Source organism: Cupressus sempervirens, chromosome 5 (genome assembly GCF_028749045.1).
Source record: "Cupressus sempervirens isolate cs-2001-9-10 chromosome 5, ASM2874904v1, whole genome shotgun sequence".
Lineage (NCBI taxonomy): Eukaryota > Viridiplantae > Streptophyta > Pinopsida > Cupressales > Cupressaceae > Cupressus > Cupressus sempervirens.
Window position 1 is genome coordinate 515732890 of NC_143122.1, and position 13991 is coordinate 515746880.

The 13991-nt window shown below is 38.1% G+C and overlaps 1 protein-coding gene across 2 annotated transcripts in view; it reads right to left on the reverse strand.

Annotated features, from left to right (window-relative positions):
- The window catches only part of LOC149556971 (SNARE associated Golgi protein family), a 142987-nt gene that overhangs the window by 38480 nt on the left and 90516 nt on the right, over nucleotides 1–13991 (reverse strand). The gene's annotated exons all lie outside the window — the stretch shown is intronic.

The window sequence follows — 13991 nt, forward strand, 5'->3', positions numbered from 1 at the left end:
GCAAAGGTAAGTCATTTAAACAAGTTATAGATTTGTACTGTTATAATTGTCATGGTTTTGGTCATAGAGCAGTAAATTGTAAGAAACCTAAATTTGATAATAGTAATAGCAATAGTAGAATGTTTAGAGATACTAACCCTCCCAACCATGGTTAAGCAGAAAGCCCATAAAATTATAGGGACGAGTTGTAAAATGATGTTGTTAGCTACCGGCCTGCAGGAAGAAGATCTGATGAAGGAATCAGCAGAATGAGAAGCAACATTGTGTGTTACAAGTGCAACAATCGTGGGCATATTGCCAGAAATTGCAGAGCACTTGTTAACCAACCTGGACCCAAATTTGGAAACAATGCACCACTATGCCAGTTATGTAACAACTTTGGTCATATAGCAAGATTTTGTAGAATGGACATGAGGAACAACACATGGAATCCAAACTTCAAAAGGAACATGAACAGGAATGCAAGAAGGAATGATAACAACAGTGATACCCAAAAAGACAATATAAGAGAACATGTAGAAGAATTCAAAGAAGTATTTGTCAAAGCCAAAGATCCATCAAGTTCACATGTGGTGTTAGAAGAGCAGTCAAATGAAGCACCTGAAGGCAGATTGAAATCAGTTGTAGTGATTGATTCATCCTACTTGAATTAAACACTTTTATAAAAGGAACAAGCACCAGAAAGGTAGGAGTGATATTAGAGACAGAGTTAAGGTGCGCAATTAGTATGAGGTAGAATGTGATGTTTTAAAGCTATGGTTAAGAGAACAAACAATTTGGAGTTCGTATGTTGACACACGAAAGAAAACAAGTCTCTTGGTAATTAGAAACAGCTTTTTACGGACTGCGTACTTGCACAATTAATGGAGTAGGTAAATGGAAAGGATTTAAGGATCAAAATTGAGATTTTGAGCACCATTCATTCGTGCAAGAAGTAAAGGAGCAAATTGATAGTGAATCCAAGGCAATCAAAGCAGAGTCGAAGAGGTATTTTGCGGATTTCAAAAGTTTCAGTTCTGAATTTGAGTTCAGAATTTGTAGTATACATAGATAGATCTTTGATTCATAATGTTGAGGATGAGACCAAACCCAAGTTGAAGATAAACCCTATACAACCCTATTAGGAGTTGTTATATACAATTACAAAATGTATGCAAGATGAGCCCACTGCTCAAACATGCAATGTACAATATAGTTCTTTAATACAAAGAGATAGATACAAAAACCTCTTTACACGGCTGCTGATATCTTCAATATCAGATCTTGCCCCTTAGAAGATGATCTTACGGCAACATTTTCAGTTATTCCTACGGCAGCATTTTCAGTTATTCCTACGGCAACATTTTCAGTTATTCCAAATGGAATATTATATTTGGAAAACATTGGCAGTTACCTTAAGAGTAAGTTTAAAGCACTAGGAGAAGGAAATGTGGCAAAAGAATTTGATCATGCTTACAACCAAGATATGAATGAGCTTTAAGAGTGGATATGAGCACCTAGAACAGAATGAGTTACTCAAGTTTCTTGTTTTCACATGATTTTGACAATGAGGATTGGGTGAAGATACTATTGAGTAGAATTCATGATGAACAGTTCCGGTTGGGAAACAATGAAGTAGATATATCATCTAACTTAATTCATGAAGTGGCTGGACTATGCAATGAAGGTTCAATACCAATGAACGAAAAGAATATAAAGAAACTTGTGTTGGAGAACACGAAATCTAAGTATAATGGGAGAGGAATTGTGATAAGTAAGATTAAGCAGCATGATCTAAGTATAATGAGAGGAATTGTGATAAGTAAGATTAAGTAGCATGAGATTCATATGCAGAATCATGACATCAAAGATCTGTGCTAGTTCTTGAGAGGACGACGTGGCAGCAGGTTTCATCCATGTAGCCTACAAGATGTGCATTGAGAAAGTAAAAGTGAATATGTGTGAGATCTTAAGAGCACAATTAGTGGAGAATTTAGAAAGAATTAAGAAGGCGAAGAATAGTCAATTCACATTTAGATCACTGATAAATTACATGTTTTTCCATTTGATCAAAAGATTTCCATTCTTGTTTGTGACTGAGTTACTGAACAATTTACTGAACAATGACAAGTGCACCATTGAGAAGATAACTGACTTATACGAAAGATATCCTATTGAAAAGATTGAGAGCAGTGTGGATCTAGTTGTGCAGACCTTCCAAGCTGAAATGAAACAGAGGTACAGGATTCCACCCTCGGTAGTAAGAAAATTCAGAAATGACATATGCTTTATGGTGGACATTGACTTTACATACATAGAGCCAGTAGAACCTAGAATGTTGTATGTAGAACCACTGGGATATGAGGTTACTGAGGAGCAAATTGAAAGATATGTGGAAATAAATTAAGTCAGCAAGAGATGTAGAATTCAATAGGTTTGGAACCTATGAAGAGATCATGCAAATGAGTAATCAAGCTCAGCTTGAGAAGTCATCAAAGAAGATTGAGGCAACCATGAAGAAGATCATGGAAGAAACCCAAATGACTCCTGGAGAGAAGCAGTAGTTTGACAAATAGTGGTAGGGACAAAGAAAAGTGAACAGGAAGGCATTATGTTTGTCACACCTCTTGCAACAACAGGACCATCAGAAGGTATAACTATTGCAAAACCTTGAGCAGCAGCATCAACAATTCCTTAGGTAGTTGTGGCACAAGAGCACCCATAGAGAGCACCCACTATTCAATTAGTTGAATCTAAGAAAGAGGAAGAAGAAGTAAGGATTGTGGAAACAAAGACGAAGTCAGCTAGATTAGCTGAGATCAAACAAGAGCCAGCCGAGACACCTAAACAGAAAAGAATAAAACAAATAGCAGCTAGACCAAGAAAGAGGCACAAAGAGATAATGACATTTGAATCCAAGAAGAGGATGAGAGGCCAAGTAGTCACTCCTAAGAAAACTAAACCAGAGAAGGCAAGAAAAGAACAATCAGAGAGTACCACTTATACACTGGTATTGACAGATTAGAGCTTGAGGATGCGATTACTAGACATATAATCCTGTCTAATAAAAGGTTTGAAGACATTCAAGGTCAAATTCCTAAAGACTTTTATGACAGATTAATTAACAAAAAGAGGAGAGTAATTGATGAAGATTAGAGAAATATGATAAGGAAATTATGTGAGGTAATGAATGATGAACATCTTGGAAGTATAGTGAAGGGTATTGAGCCCCTATTGCGAAATAAGAGAAGAGCAATTTTGATAATGGGAGGAAATTACGAGGTGAAGAAGGAAACAAAGCAAGCTATTGTAAAATTCATGACCTCCATATCTAGCCAAGAACATAGAGCAGTAGCAGCAGTAGTAAGAGTGTCAGAGTCAACTCTGCAAGTTACTATAGGTACTGATACCATGCAAGTGTGACAATACACTGATCACTTTAAACACTGTAGAGGATCCATTTAAGGATTGTGGTACAAATATTGACAATTTGGTCAGCTACACAAGTTCAGAAGATGAGGAAGAGAAAAAGAGCAAGGAAGAAGAGAAAGAAAGAAGCGAAGAAAAAGAAGAGACTAGAAGAAAGGAGGATAGAAGAAGAAGAAAAGAAAAGAAGAGTAGAAGAAAAGAGGAGAGTTGAAGAAGAGAAGAAAAGAGAAGAAGAAAAGATGAAAGAAGAAGAGGAGAAAAAGGAAGAAGAAGAAAGAAAGAAGCAAGAAGAAGAAATAAAGAAGAAAGAGGAGGAAAAGAAGAAAGAAGAGGAGGATAAGAAGATAGCAGAAGAGGAGAAGAGAAAGGAGGAAGAAGAGAAGAAGAAAAGAAGGAAAGTCAGTCCTTACAGTTTCAGATGATGATGATCAAACAAAGTTGATCTCATCACTTAGGAAGATCATAGAGAAGAACAAGAATGTGAAGAGTCTGCAAAGTTCATTGATGGAAGCGACAGATAGACTTCAGAACACCATATCAATGAAGATGACAGAACTAGATCTCCAGGACAGAGAAAAAGTTGTAATTCAAGCTTTTGACACTGACTTCACTACCTTGTCAAATATACCAGCTGTGAAGGCACAAACTCTACACGATGCAGAAATATTCAGAAAAGTTTGTGATAATATCAGAGGTGATTTGAAAAACCTTGATGAAAAGATCAAGGAATGAAAACAATTGTTTACCGTATGCGGTAAACGGTTTATTAATGCATATAGACAATAGACAAGAACATGTAACACAGCAGTACTCCAGTTATTATTCACACATATGCCGAACAGATTACATAGTGCTTCCAATGATGATTACAATGATGATCCAAAGTTGTACATATACCATCCTGAAGAACCTTCCCAAAGGGGCCCGTCGGCTACATAACAAGAACCTTCCCGAAGGGGCCCACTGACTATATAACAATTACCGACGACATCAACTCGTCGGCTACACAATATTTACCAACGACATCATCCCCCCCAAAAGAAAAAGTCGTCTCCGAACGACAATTACAAAATATCCGAGACAGATTAACAAAATGGAATACATTAACTGACTCACTATAACAAGATGGATATGTTTCTGTCATGCCACTTTCACATTTGTTTCATGCCTGCCTCAAACTAGTCTCCAAATTACGTTGCATCTGCAGCCTTTGCTAACACAATACTATTTCCTTAGCTGACCTTGATAGCCACTCGTGCCGCTTTCTTTGCTTCCAACTCCTAGGTACACTGAGCCAAGTGTCACGATACTGCCTTCAATTTGATGATCAGCTCCTCCCAAGCTCTCTATGCATCCACCAAGACAGCCTCACGTCCAACACCTACTCCGAGTGCCTCAAAACGTATCACCCCTCTCGAAAGGCTTGCTCTAGTGCTCTCTCTACCTCTAGCACACAAACACTTTATGCCTGCAGCAGCTCCAAGTCTCATCAACTGGTCACACTTCCCATGACTGATAACTAGGTCAACTGGGAGTCTAGGGGGCATTGACCCAGTGGGGTAGAGGGGCAGTGCCCCGTGGGTCCTGGGGCAGAGACCAAATCAGCACCCTCAACGCTGTTGGTTCCCAAAACCGCAGATTGGAATCCTACGAGCCTTGCCTGCTCGATGCTAGGATGTCCAACTGGTTATAGCCAACTTGATGGGATTGATCGATGCGATCCATATCCCCTGTGCTTCCGGCTCTGCAAAACCGAGGCGAGTTTACCTAATCCTGGACAACAACCTCAAATCCAAGATGCTTAAAGCAGATCGATTAGAACACGAATACAATAAAAGTTTTCCAAATGGCAAGAATTATAGGAAAACTTTAAACTTGCGATTTATGAACTTAGAACAAAAGTAAATGATTGAAATAATATTTTAAAAATAAAGAATAAGTATAGATTAATGCAACAGATGAATATATTAATTCCTCAAAGGCAAGAAATGAGACATTTGCCAGCATATGGATTATGAATTAAGAGTAAAAGACCAGTGCTTAATTGAATGGGCGATCAGAGTCAATATTATAAGTTGAGACGTACAACTTTATAAAGTTTAATATATTTAAACTGTAAACAATTTTAATAATTTAGACACGACGGATCAATTATATAAACGTAATTTAAACTAGTCTAAAATGCACTTTAACTCCTGCAGAGACAATTTTGACATAAAAACGAAAATAATTAAATATTTCACAATATTTATACTTATCAAATTTAAAATGCAATAATGACCCAATCCACTTATCCGAATATTAAAACACTTCTAGAAAATAAATAAATAACATTTACAAAGGACACAACTTAATAATAGTTTAAAACTCCGAAAAATAAAATAAATCGTAATGCCGGAAATAAAATCACACTAAAGACATTCCTTACAGATGATCCATCTAATGTGAATATATCCGGATTGCACAAAGTCCACGCAATAACTCAAATCCACGAGCTTAGTTCAAAAATTCATTTCTCTGCAAATGAAAAATATAATACATCGTGGGGCATAGGATGGGCAAAAAAAATTTAAAATATGAATATTGAATTGTGTCCCTTGAATGATTTTTCATGTATTTATAAACAAGTGAAAGGGTGCAAATAAAAAGTCACCACTTTTTCACAACACCTAATCACACTTCAACTGAATGATTATGGTGTTAAAAGTTGACCATAACATAATCTTTATTTTTGCGTAATAAAATCCTGTTAAAAACTACGCAATGGTATTAGGAAGTTATTAAATATATCTTGAATATATAATAGAGGCTGGACGGCCATTGTAGGTTGCAGGAACCTCTGCAATTTGGATCCATATTCACCATTCGGCACCTTTTCTTTGCTTTCATATCCACCTGTTTGGATGTGTGATGGGCGGTTTGCATGACCCGAGCCTTTATCTCCATGGAGTTGGGTGCAATCTTTTTAATTCCTGCATGCATCTTCAGACCTGACAGCACCATAAAATGAAGAGGTCACCAAGAAATCGCAACGCATCATTCTTTCCCCTGTGTGTATACCCGTGCTTTCTTCAGCAAATGTTTGTGGTTGTAGATGGAGTATATATTTTTAATTGGCGTCAGAAAAAATTTCGTGCCCTCCTCTCAAGCCTATGCTTTCGAACTCAAGTGTCTTCCCATCGTGCCAAACCTGCAATCAAACACAAGAAAACATTAGATATCAATTACAAATAATAAATCCTTCATCCTAAGTGATTTGGTGAAGCCTGGGCACAATGATAAATCTCTCAAACCGCTCAAGAGTCTGTCGTATCATATGTATCGCCTTCATACAGATTGCTCCCATGGATGAATACACAGCGATCCTGATACATAAATGCATTGATATATAGCTCTTAGATACCTACTAATGTTAGCTGTGTATAAAAATACAGTGCTCATCCATCAACCAAGATCTTTGCATACACTTCTATAACATTTCCAAGGTAGGAGAAAAGATATGATGATCACTATGTTACCCACTTGACTAGTTTCAATCCTCAAAAATGAACATATATCTTGGAAACTTGGCAAACTCAACAGCCCATTTTCTTTCGTGATTCCTAAATCTCAGTGACCGAGCAACAATACTGATCTATAACATCTGATAGTATCCTTAGAAAAATAACATTTTTGCTCATTACTATCATTTTATCATTTAGCTTCTTAACCAGTTCTAAATATATAGCCCATCAAACTGTTGGAAACCTGTAAATATTTCTGGGCATTTATTTTTTTAGAACAATCCCCCAATTACCAGTATATCCACTAAAAATAATTCTGGACATAGACCACTAAAACTGGAGAGTCAATAACTTTAATTCTAATTGATTATTGATTTTATTGTTATCTCTGTAACTAAACACCATAATAATCATGAGCACAATTGTGATGTCAAAAGGAATTCTTGTAACATAGGAAGGCAAGTATTCAGTTTTCTTATTGAACACCATATCCAACTCTTGATAGTTGCTTTATGCTAATTCTTCAATTGGCCAACATATGCATCTATATTAGGTGGTACAATAGGACATTCTTTTGGCTATCTGTGCCTCCGTAGAATTGGACATTCCATGGCCCCAATGTCCCTTACTCTCCTCGAAGTTCCACATAGTAAGCAGCACCAAAACTACTTCCACTTGAATATAAAAGATGATAACTTCCATTGAGATTTTGCAATCTTAGAACTACTCCTTTCCGTCTAGGCATCAACAACACCAACTTGTCATATTTTCTTACTCTTCAAGATTTAAAAAAATGGAGACTGGAAATTTTATGCTCCATCAAACGCCACACAAAACTCCATGGAACACACCATTTTTGTGATTTTCTTCCGATCTCACTCTCTTTTTGGCAATTGCTTATGTTTTACTACCCATTTATGTCTTTCCCTTCCCTTGGGCATCATGCGTTATTCATTCTGAACATTTTTTATTTGTCGTCGTTTTTTTTTTTTTTTTTTGTTGCTCCTTCCTCTAAGTTTTTCTTCCACTGCCTCTTTCCTGCAGACTCCATTTATTCTTCTACTGGGTTAGGTCAGTTATTTCTCTGACACAAATTCTTTTCCTTCCCTGGTGTCCGTACAACCCTCCTTCAAGACTTAACGAACGGCTTCTAACTTCTGTTGTACTTGTGAATTCCTCCTGTAATTGCCCAGAAATGAAACGTACGGCCTGCCTTGCTGTTACGGACTAGCCAATTGCCAACATTTTTATCTGATTGGCCGTACGAGTTAATGTTTCTTCTTTGTGTAGCCGTACGTCATACGGTCCAAATTCCCTATCTTAGGAAGCTGTACACCGTACGGTCTGAATGAACCTAGCCTTCCCTCTGCTTGTCGTAGTTGGATAAGTATCTATTGTAATTGTCGTACGGTCTAAACTATGCTGTAATTTCCCTTGCTGCACCTTTTTCCTCCTTCACCATATGCTGTACGACCGTCAGTCGTCACTCCTTCCCTTATCACTACACACCGTACGATTTATACGGATTTGGACTTTTCTCGTACATTGTTTGCCTACACCGAAGGGGCCATACAGTGAGTGCATTTACTGAAGGGACCATATAGTGAATGCATACATTGTGGGGTCGTACGGTGGAAAAAGATGAGCGTACAGTATTAATATGTTTACCGTACAATCATGAGGCTCAGTTTAAAAGGCCGTACGATGGCTTTAATGATCTTTTTCTTTTTCTTTTTTCCTTTTTTTCTTTTGTTTTTCAATTTCAAGTTTTTTTTTTATTCAATTTTTTTTTTTTGAAACTACTGCTCCTCATTGTCTATCGACAGGGGAACGGTTCTAGCATGATATATTTTTAACTTGGAACCGTTCACCATTTCTGGAATTTTCTGCCCATCCAATGTCCATAGCTTTATTGCTCCGTTATCACCTACTTCCTGGATTTGGTATGGCCCAACCCATTTGACTTTAAACTTCCCCGGTTTGATTTCGCTTCGTCCGCCATACTTCAACACCAATTGTCCCAGTTGAAACTTGTTTAGCTTTAGATGTTTATCATGTCACGCTTTACGCCTACTCTATGTCACCTCCATGGCCCATTGTGTCTGCAATTGTCGCTCATCAAGTTTATTTAAGTTACACGATCTCTCCCGCAAGTTTTTCATATTGCCCAGTTTGTTCTTGAAACTCGGTACCATGAATTCTATCGGCTGCCACTCCTTGCCGTCAACAACTGTATTCTTGATTTTAGAACCTTCACTCCGTACTGCTGAAGCTTTTATTAAAACCTTCCTCTTTGTTTCCTATGCAGACTGTATGATGTGTTTTCCTTGCTGCCAACACCTTTCTACTATTTCTATGGTTCGACATAACATTTTCTTTCTGCGCGGTCCATTTATTGTGTACCGTACAGTGGAATCTTTCCTTTTTCTGGGTTCGTACTGTATGTTCTTCCCTTCAACTTTTGTCGTAATCGCATTTCCTTCTTCCGCTTCTCTGTATTTCTTCGAACATTCTTTTCCCTCTTCTTTCTCACCTTCGTCAACCCTTCACATATTACAGCTCAAAAAGAGCTTGTAATCCTCCATCTGCCAATGGAAAAGGCTGTTCACTGAATCCAAATCATCATCCGTCGATCCAACTTTCAACTGTAGGACTCCTTCCTCATTGGGTTCCAATCGTTGCTTTCCTTCATCCTCTTCTTCGGAATCAAATGATACGACTTCTTTGCTCACCATTTGTGTGTATAAATCAATAATGAATCGTCGTCCCCTGCTTTCCATTGATAGTGTATTCTTCTTCCAGTCACACTTAACCTTTGCTTGTACAAGCCATCCCCAGCCCAAAATGGTGTCATGTCCTCTCCTTTTTAGCAAGATGACGACGAAATCGAGTAGGAACGGTTGTGTTCCAATAAATACTGTGCCATCAGGATCCCAAGAGGTTTAATGTCGTGTTGGTCCACCATGAGCAATTGGAATGTAGGTGGCCACGTCGGTTGTCCCAACTTCTTTCAAGTATCTTCTGGTAGGACGTTTACCCCTTAACCTCCATCCATAATTGTGTCTGAAAGGACCGTTCCTAATATACCCATTTCTACGATTGTCAGATGTCGTCCGAATGTGAGGCCTAATAGCATTGGGTCCGTTGTACTTGTTCCACTTTCCTTCTCCCTTCTGTCTGTTGTACTTGCTCCACTTTCCTTCTCCCTTCCATGTTCTCCTAGTAATTTAACAGTCGGGGCTATGTTCGTGAGTGTTGTCCATAGTTGAGGCATTGTGACGATCATATCATTTGATTGGTATTTCAATTTGTAATATCTACCTTATGATGTTTTGTTCCGCGCAGTCCCTCGTTGAGATACTGGTAGTGTCCTTCAATTGTGATTTTCCTGCCTGTGTTGCTTTCTCAATTTTCGCTCGCGCTTCTTCCAATCACTTTTTTTCTTCCGTCGGGTCGGGGTACAGTTTTGCTTGTTTACGGGTGATTGCCAAGACTTCTTTGTCCGCGCCGATGCTGATCAAATTCACTCCTGATTTTGGGCACTTGGCATCTTCATGATCTCCAAGACTGCACCATTGGCATAACAACTTTGGTGTATTCATTGATGTACAGTTTCGTGCAAAGTGGCCCCACAAATTGCATGGTCGGCATTGAACCATTGGGTGGCTGTTCGCATCGTACTGAATTCGGCTGCGGCCCTGATTATTATTGTTGGTATCGTTGTTTTGCCCTCTTCTATTATTTTTGTACCCACCCGAAGTGGCACCATCGTTACTAGTGTTTCTGCTCCCTCCTGATGCGGAAGCCTCCTGTGTTACGAGCACTTGTTGATGCCCTCTTGTTTTCATATTGAAGGGGCATTCTTTTGTGGAATGTTCCATAATCTGACAGATATCACAGAATTGGTTTTTCGAACAAGATTCCTTCGTGTGACTTTCTGTCTTACATTTTGTACACCATACCTCGTTTCCATTCGTCTTTTTCTGCATATTCTTAAATTCCTTCATCATTCTAATCATATCTTTCTGGAGAGCTCAAACCTTCTTGCTGCCCTTTTCATCACCACTGCTATCTTCTTCCGAAGACACGTCATCTAAGTTGGATGAGCTACTTTTCTTCTTCTTTTTCGTCTTCTGTTCACTTTCTAAGTCCATCGCCCGATTGTATGCTTCAGTGTATGATGATGGCAGCACAATCTTCATTTTCTTCCTTAACTCCAAGCATAGTCCTTCAATGAACCATCTCTTTTTCAACCCATCTGTCGGCTTATTTTCCATTTTATTTATTAACTATTTTAGTTTCCTCGCATATACACGAACCGTTTCATTTTTCCCCTACTTTGTGATGTAGATTTCTACTACTATCTCATTGTTGTCTCGGAGCAATTGAAATTCGGTGATAAACTCCTTTTTAACTCCCACCCATATAGTTAATTTTTGGGGATCGGCATCAGCAAACCAATCAACTGTTACACCCTTTAGGGTTGCTGAAAATTATCGAACCCATTCATCTGTGTCGGTTACGCCATTCACCGTCCAAATTGTTTCGCATGTCTTACAGTGTCTGATTGGATCGGTTGTTCCATCACCATCAAACTTTGGCAATTTTTCCTTTGGTCCAACCATTACTTTTCAAGTTGGAGGTACTTGTTGTGTACCCGCACTGTTTTGCACACCCGCGTTGTTTTGCACCCCCACGCTATTCTACACACCCACGTTGCTCTGCACACCCACATTGTTTTGGGCAGTCGTCTTATTTCCAACAGTCGCAATACTTGGTGAAAAAGGGCTTTCCTCAAACAAAGTTGTTCCTTCCAGAAGTGTATCACGGACGAAAAGTTCACGCTCGTCCTCCCTCGGCACTCTAAGCCATGCGAATTGATTCCCTTCCATCTGGATTCTCTTCCCTTGGCGTATACAGGTTCAAAAATTCCTCCCTTATTTCTTCCACCAAATTCAACCACTGTCGAGTCTCTTCCAACAATTCATCGATGCTTCGGTGTCCATCGGCAATCTGCTGAAACCTCTGTTTGCGCTCGGCCTGTTGTGCCAAAATTAAAATTTCTTGTCCGGTGCGTATTCCATCTTTTCCCTTTAATCTTAATTTTTATCCTTGTTAAGCTGATTCGGCATTAGTCTTCATTCCTCTGCCTTCATTCCACGTCCATTGGGCAATGGTGCCAAATGTTTAGCATATGAGGTAAACGATTTATTAATGCATACAAACAATAGACAAGAACATGTAACACAACAGTACTCCAGTTATTATTCGCATATATGCCGAACAAATTATATAGTACTTCCAATGATAATTACAATGATAATCCAAAGTTGTACATATACCATCCCGAAGAACCTTCCCGAAGGGGCCCGTCGGCTACATAACAATTATCGACGACATCAACCTGTCGGCTACACAATATTTACTGACGACAACAATGTCTAACTAAAGGGAAGACAGTATATGGGCAGTATGTTGGAGCACCCACTTTAATCAGTATTTCAAAAGAGCTAAGCACCAAACTTAGAAAATTAGAGGCACTTATGAATGAAGTGCAAAATCCCTCAACTAAAATTGTTGACCTAGAGAACATAATCAATAAAATTAATAACAAAATCAGGCTTTCACAACTACAAGAGGCGATGAAGTTGAAGCGATTTTCATTGTTAAGGGAAAACCTTGCATTGAAAATTGATCTTGTACAGAGGCTGCTGGAAGAATGCCTATCAATAAAGGCATCTTATGAAAAGTTTGTCTATACAGATCTAGATGCAGTAGAGATAGCTTCTTATGCTCTATGTGCAATTTTAAATGTTCCAGATGTAATTAAGGACAAATGGGACATGGAGTTCTCTATTTGAAACAAAACTTTGATGATTACATCTCACAAATCACCAGTCAGCAACAACCTTGAAGGTAATGCAGCAAATTTTGACTTGTACATAAGTTTTGACACCTTTGTCATTGATGTCAACGGGGGAGAGAAAAGGAAAATTGTGTATATATAGATATGTAAGGGGGAGAGACAAAGAAAATTATGTATAAGGCAGGTATAAAGAAAATTGTGTATAAGGGAAAGATAAGGTATAAGTAAAAGGGAGTAATGTAGAAGTTGTAATAGAAGTTAGAATTATAATCAAAGGGGGAGTTATCATGTAATTAGGAGATATAATGAAAGATGGTAAATATGTAATGATCCACAGTTATAAATTTTGTCAAGGCCAATTTTGAGAAGTTTTATTTTTGGGACTTAGCCAATTTTCCCTATGTTGCCATCAATGCTAAAGGGGGAAATTGTTGACAATTTGGCTATGTTAGACATTTTGATGTTTTCATTTATAGCAACATATTAGTCATATAAAGTGGGCAGATCATGAAAATGAAGTCATGGCAGTTATACTTAGAAAATTGTCTAAGTGTCATACAATTTATATGGCAGAATAGATAGAGTTTTGGTTCGCGAGCTTCACAGGCTTCTCATGGACATGTGTGAAGTTAGGTGCAGCTACCTGACACTATGATGATGCGAAAGCGCAAAACTATATGGACAAAGTTATGGTCAATTTACCAGCAACAATAGTGTACAAGCAGAACAGAGCATGACAAAGAAATGGGTATTTTGGGTTAAGGAATTATTTTGTTTACGAAATAATTACTTAACTAATTAGGAACGACATCCTATATTTTAACCCTAAGTGAGTAAAAAAATTTATTGTATTTTGTAAAGTGTATAAAAGCATGAAGGTCGACTAGGCAGATAATTGTAAATTAGCAAGGTATAAAGGAAAGATTGTGAATGCAAAGTTATGTAAGTGATTAAGTGATGTAATGTGATATTGATGTAATGCGATGCAAATTCTGATGTATAATCAGAGGAATGTGAATTTTGTGAATGAGCAGCAAAGGCAAGATCTGATATTGAAGATATCAGCAGCAGTGTAAAGAGGTTTTTGTATCTATCTCTTTGTATTAAAGAACTATATTGTACATTGCATGTTTGGGCAATGGGCTCATCTTGCATGCATTTTGTAATTGTATATAACAACTCCTAACAAGGTCAAGGCTTCTAATAAAGCCTAG